The 6,000-nt window shown below is 45.4% G+C and overlaps 1 protein-coding gene across 4 annotated transcripts in view; it reads right to left on the bottom strand.

Moving 5' to 3' along the window:
• Nucleotides 1-5,788, bottom strand: part of NCOA1 (nuclear receptor coactivator 1) — an 83,193-nt gene extending 77,405 nt beyond the window's left edge. For all 4 annotated transcript variants that reach the window (XM_067531303.1, XM_067531302.1, XM_067531305.1 and 1 more), the window contains exon 1: nucleotides 5,602-5,788. The gene's annotated coding sequence lies outside the window, so the exon portion shown is untranslated. The remainder of the gene's footprint in view (nucleotides 1-5,601) is intronic.
• Between the last annotated feature and the right edge of the window lie 212 nt (nucleotides 5,789-6,000).

The following is a 6,000-nucleotide window of genomic DNA, read 5'->3' on the forward strand; positions in this document are numbered from 1 at the left end:
GCACAGGGCATAAGTATCTTCTCTCCCACTCCCCTTCCCCATGTGGATCAGACTGCAGAATCTGGGACTTGTATTATATGAACAAAACCAGTTTTTATATTTATACATTTTACATACCCCCCCCCATACCTAGGCAGCAACATTCTATTCCATCCTATTCCTCTTCTCTACCAAACATACGCCGGATTATTTTATTGTCTTGTGAAGCCTGAAGTGAGTTACTTTGCTACACAGTCTGTTTTTTATTTAATACATTTTCTGGAAATCAGGTTTGCAGTAGAGCAACATTAAATGCTAGAAATTCTTTTTTTAAAGAAACTGTCAAAATTGCTCTGACAGAACAACTGCAATTTTCCTTTTTCACAGCTGTTGCCGGTTGCCAAGCAACAAGCTTTTGCACTTCATGCTCCCACAGAAGAAACAGACCCCTACAGAAGGCTCCAATGGGTTTGTCCAAGAACCCTGTGTTAAACTTTACTCTCTAACTTCCCTCCTTTTCCAGCACATCTTGATATTTCCTCCATCCCCCTCCCTCCCCTGGCCGCACACGCACAGTAACAAAGCCGATCCAGTTATTTTAAAGTATTTGGTAAAGGGAGAACAGCATGAATAAGACAGACGGGAAATAAGACTGGCTAAAGAAACAGAATGAATCCGCACCAAACAAATGGTTCGGGCTTGGGTGTAAATCAATCACGGCTCCATTAACACAGTCAGACGGATGTTTAACCAGCATGTAACTGGTGCTGAATAATCCATTTCCGGAAATTAGGAGACGCGCTCATGCCTCTCTTGTGAGCATCCTAATCAAAGACCAATAAAAGACTAATTTTTTTGAGAGGAAGAAAGCAGGGAGGCCTGGGATCTAAGCCCTGCAGGAAAGTACAAGACAAGATTTCTAACTAATGCTCTCTGCATACAGTACGGCAGCGTGCTTTGCAGAAGGAAGAGGCTGCTGAACTCATGTGGGGTAACAGAATCCACTCCTAATTTAGCAAAACTGAGCAAATGCTACTCTGGGTTTACAAATACTTGGTGTATCAGCAGTGCTGATTGTGGCACTCATAAACCATGAGGAGGGATGAATCTGGTCCCAAATAGGAGAACCTTTCTAATAAATAAATAATTTGTCTTTGTACAGCCCCTTCTATTTGAGGCTCTGAAAATGCTTTAACAAACATTAATTAGCCAATTGTTTGTGAGGCAGGGAAATGGTGTTATCTCCACGGGGAAACAATCACAGACTTGCCCAAAGGAGCACAGAAGTCCATCCAGAGCAAAGAAGGGAATACAACCCAGGTCTGCTGATTCCTAGTCCTTGCACTTCAGCCCCAAAACAATCCTAGAACACAAAGACTATCCACAAAGAGATCATTAATGAAGCTAGGGACTAGCCCCGGGATTATTTTCTATGGAGAAGATTAGGAATATAAACATTTAAAACCTACACTCACGCTGTCTTCCAGCAAACATGTTGCACAGTAACAAGCTAGCTCCTTCATGGAAGAAGTCTAGGTAAGTGGCAGTTGATCTGGTACACAACTCAGAAGGCCTAGGAATGCAGCAAAAGATGTTGCATTTTGAGATGACAGACAGGGGGAGCATGGCCATTAATACAGAACGGAAATCAAGAGAGAGCATGCAGATGACCCTGTGGTTACAAATCCTGATGTATATCCTGTCTTGGTACTTCAGTGGATCTCATCACTACCATAGCTGAGTGCTGGCAACTCTTAATGACTTTAATAGCAGACGAGAACTTAAGGATTTAGGTCCTCCTGCCCAGCAAGCTCTCTTATCCCAACAGTTAAAGGAAACAGCAAAGGACAACCAGGTGGAGGTGGGCGTCACCTCAGGGACACTTTCAGACGGCTGAATCTGAACGTTGCTTAGGAACCTACTGGAACCGAAAACTCCTTCGCATGGCCAGTTGTGACAGAAAAATAAAATCTGTATAGTTGCCTCAGCATAAGCAAGTTCTGAAGTCATTCCTCAGCGAGGTCATTTCTTGAGAGCATCAAGACAGTCACCATTAATACGACAACTAACTACTGAGCATGGCTGGGAAGTGTTTCCAGAGTGCTTCACAAAAATTAACAAGCAAGTTCTCACATCTCCCTGTGCCTCAGTTTCCCCATGTGTAAAACAGGGATGATGAAATTCAGCTACCTCACAGGGCGGACTATAGGCATTCATTAAGGTTGGTAAAGGGCTCTAAGAAAAGTCCCATGAATAGATCTCCTGAGCCTAAACCATGCTGCGTTGGAAAGGAGGAGCCTTTCCTCTTTTGCAACATGGACAGCTGTGCCCAGAGGGGTGAAAGGGCCTAACACCCCTAAAGCAGTGGTTCTCAACCCATTTACCACTGTGGGCTGCATATGTAGCTCCTGTGTGTTATGTGGGCCGCATCTGCACAACAGATATGCTACCTGCATGGCCCTGAGGCTGTCACATGGGCCGCAGCTGTGTGCTGATTGAGCTGCAAGTGGCTGGGCCAGGGGGTTGGGAACCACTGCTCTAGAGGGAGTAATTTAAGGACAAGAGGGGAGGAATTTCCTTTGCTACAGCCTTGTACAGGAATAGTGAGCACTCTCCATCCCTAAGTGCAGCCACAGCCCCCCCACCCCCAAAAATCCTCTGTGAGCTGCTAACTGCATGAGCATTACCCCCACTTGCAAATCCTACTGCTGCACGACAGGTTACGCTTGGGGGGCACCAATGTGCCAAATATATTGAAAAGAAATTTAAGCTACACTTCCAGGGATCTTCCCTGAGTATTACAGTCTTGATCCTGCAAGCCCATCTGGTGCACCGTGACCGCTGCACTCCAGCCCAAGTGCAAACGACAGACACGGGCACACGTACGGTCACACGTCAGCATTGTCCTCCACACCTGCGCTCTCACTCACAAGAGCACAAGGTAGGATAGGATGTGAGTGGATGTGTCTGAGAAGAGCTGGGTTGAAGTGTAAGGCTCCTCAAGTTAACGAGAGGCTTAGCTACATGCTTCCCCCTTCCCTGCTTAGGCTTCAAACCTGCTACCAGGCAGGAGTAACCTGGCACTCTGATTAATGCAGCAAAGAGATTCCCTGTTCACCACCTTGCTCTTACACATGCAACACTCCACAGCTGCACTGTGCAGGAGCCAGACCTAAGCACCCGGGGTCAGAATACAAATGGGACATTGGCTCTGGAAACCAGAGATAAATGTGTGACTGGACTTATGTTGATGGTACATTTAAATAACAGCGTGTAGCCTCAGTGATCTCAATGTGCATTGGCTAGGGTCAATGTAAATGACCAAATTAATAGTGTCGGAGGTCTGATGTGAGGAGGTGGCTTTGTACTCCAGAGCAATTTACCCATCTATTAGCGTGTTTTTGCATGTTGGTAGTATGGGATCTCAAGTTACAAAACTATCCTTCAGTCTGCATAATTGTTACAGATATTTTTAGCACACTGTGTATAATGGGTTCTCTACAAAGCAAAACTGAACAGTGCCACAACACTCCTTTGTTTTCAATTCCCCGGAGAAATGACCCATTAATGCTAAACTCTGAGCATGAAGCAGTATTCTCAGTCATGGACAAGCTAATCTAATTAACTCTGCAGCCCATATAAGCACCCAGTTTTTTCAACCCCTATATAGCGCTACTGGCCAGGCCTAGCAGCTATGGAATAAAACAGCGTTCTTAAACTGCACTCGTTCTCAAACTGACCCCCAATTTCCAATTTAGAAGTGCTGCATCCAGAGATGACTTCCAGGGGTTGCTCTGTAACATTTTGGGTTTGCTGCAGATTTATCAGTGCCTCTTAGGTTGCTGTAAGTGCCAACAAAAAGGCAGCCCAGATGTCAACACACTTGGAAAGTCACCTCCCTCTGGCTTCTGGTTCAAGAGTTCAGTCTTCCACTGCTATAGCAGGATGCACACCCCTCTTAGTGTAGCTCAAGCTCTCCTTTACTCTTGAGGAACTGCCACCTTTCCCATGACAATCTTGCCCCTCTATTTTTCCTCTTCTCACTCACTGTTTCCACTGTCCAGCCCTGCTTTCCCTCTAATGCGTATGCCACTTCTGCTTTTTTGCTTCCTTTAGACAGAGCACCTCCTTTGCTGAGCTGTCAACTCCCAGGTGGTTCCAGCCCCAGGTTTTGGGCAGATGGCTTCCATTCTCTTCACAAATCAGATCCTTCCCTACAGTTCAAATATTATCTCACCTAGGCATCCATTTTGTCTGTTGTGAACCGCTGATCACTCTTCAGTAACTTCATTTGCTATAAAGTATTCCTATCATCCCAGATTTGCCTGCTGGTAAGTGGACATGGGCAATCATGATTTATCAACGTCAGCCCTTTACGCTGGCCAATGTCTCTTTTATCAGTTAGTAAAAACATGTGAACCACTTTGGCCATTGCATCATGCCAAGAAAAGAGCTTTTTGTCAGTCCCACACCATCGTACTTCACCGTGTTTCATGTTACACAGATCTAGTTCACCCAGCCTTCACCTTCCTCTGCAGCACGGGGCGTGGGTCACCTGCCAGGATCATTGTGGTATAACTTACTTACTTCCCTGCCACCGAGAGACCTCGGGCATTGCTGGCCCATGGTCATAGTCAGAGTTTAAGGTCAGAAGGTACCACAGATCATCTAGGTTGACCTCTTGTCTATCCCAGGCCACTAATACCACCCAGCACCTGCACACTAAACCCAAGAGCTCCCTTCCATTTTCTGCCATGGCACACAGTTGTTTAGTCTCCTGATGGCTGTAGTACTCGGGTCTAATTCTGGTTGTTGGACTTGGTGTGGAGGCAACTGGGTGGCGTTTAGTGGCATGTGATATACAGGTCAGACTAAATGATCTAGTATCCCTTTCTGGCCTCAAAATAGGACTATTTAGTGCTGTTGCATTTTAACGGCCCACTCCAATTCGCTGCTTTGCATTCAGTATACAGTCTTCCTGCATTTAGCTCGTTTTCTCATGCCTCAGCTTGGAGGAAGACGTTGACTAGCATACATCTGAGAACCATGGAAGCTGAAAGGACTAGCAAGTCTTCAGCACCTTGGGCAGTTTCCAAGACCATCTGTCAAGCAATCGGTCAGTGGGGTTGAAAGTTAAGTTTCTTCCCAAAGTAGACTGCTTTCAACTTGCTCAGTTGAATGACGGCTCCTTCAGTCATACCGTGTCCCCTACAGCAATGCTCAGGCTAAGTGAAAAGAGTGAAATAACCACACAGAGTGGGCATGCCGGTAAAATATAGAAACATAAGCTTGGCTCCTTTATACCAGTATTAAGACGTTACTCACTATGGCTCTTATTCATGCAAAGCACTTAAGTGCATGCGCCAGTTGCTTTAATTTCAAAGGGATTTAAGCACGCGCTTAAGTGCATTGCTGAGTAGGGACAGGATTCCCATGTTTAAGGGACTAAAGCAGGTTACCCTCAGCTTTATCAAGGGATAATATAGTCTTGGAACAACCTGACTGGGACTGTGTTTTCCTACTCTTCTGAATTTACTTTCTTGGTCCAGGATTCATTAGAACAGCCTCAGATTTCAAACAGGAGAAGACTGGTGGTGTTACAGATTGCATTAGAGCACCTACTTCCAGGAGAAGAGGTCCAAGAGATTCCTTTTCAATCACTCCTTGGCTGCTGGATGAGATGTCAGCCTTCTGGACGTCATCATCAGCTGTTTTCTCTGCAGTAAGGGAAAGGACGTGTTTTAGTTAAGAACCATCTGTTTACCACTGAAAAGCCACAGATTATAAACAAAACACTGACCATAGTTTATCCATGGTCTCAGGGAAGTAATGCATTGAAAGCACTGAAGTGACTTCTGCATTCTGATTTGTGTCCCCTTCCACTGTATTGAGGGGGAAGCAATGTGATAAAAGAAACAATGCCATTTTCAATCGTAATAAACGTATGAGTTAGATCCCAGCCCTCTGCTCCCTGGGTTCAGAGGAAATTGAGGAACCATCCACATGCATTTTGAAGAGGAA

Source organism: Emydura macquarii, unplaced genomic scaffold (genome assembly GCF_026122565.2).
Source record: "Emydura macquarii macquarii isolate MOO-44397 ecotype Brisbane River unplaced genomic scaffold, CSIRO-AGI_Emac_v2 contig_3134, whole genome shotgun sequence".
In the NCBI taxonomy this organism is placed as follows: Eukaryota; Metazoa; Chordata; order Testudines; family Chelidae; genus Emydura; species Emydura macquarii.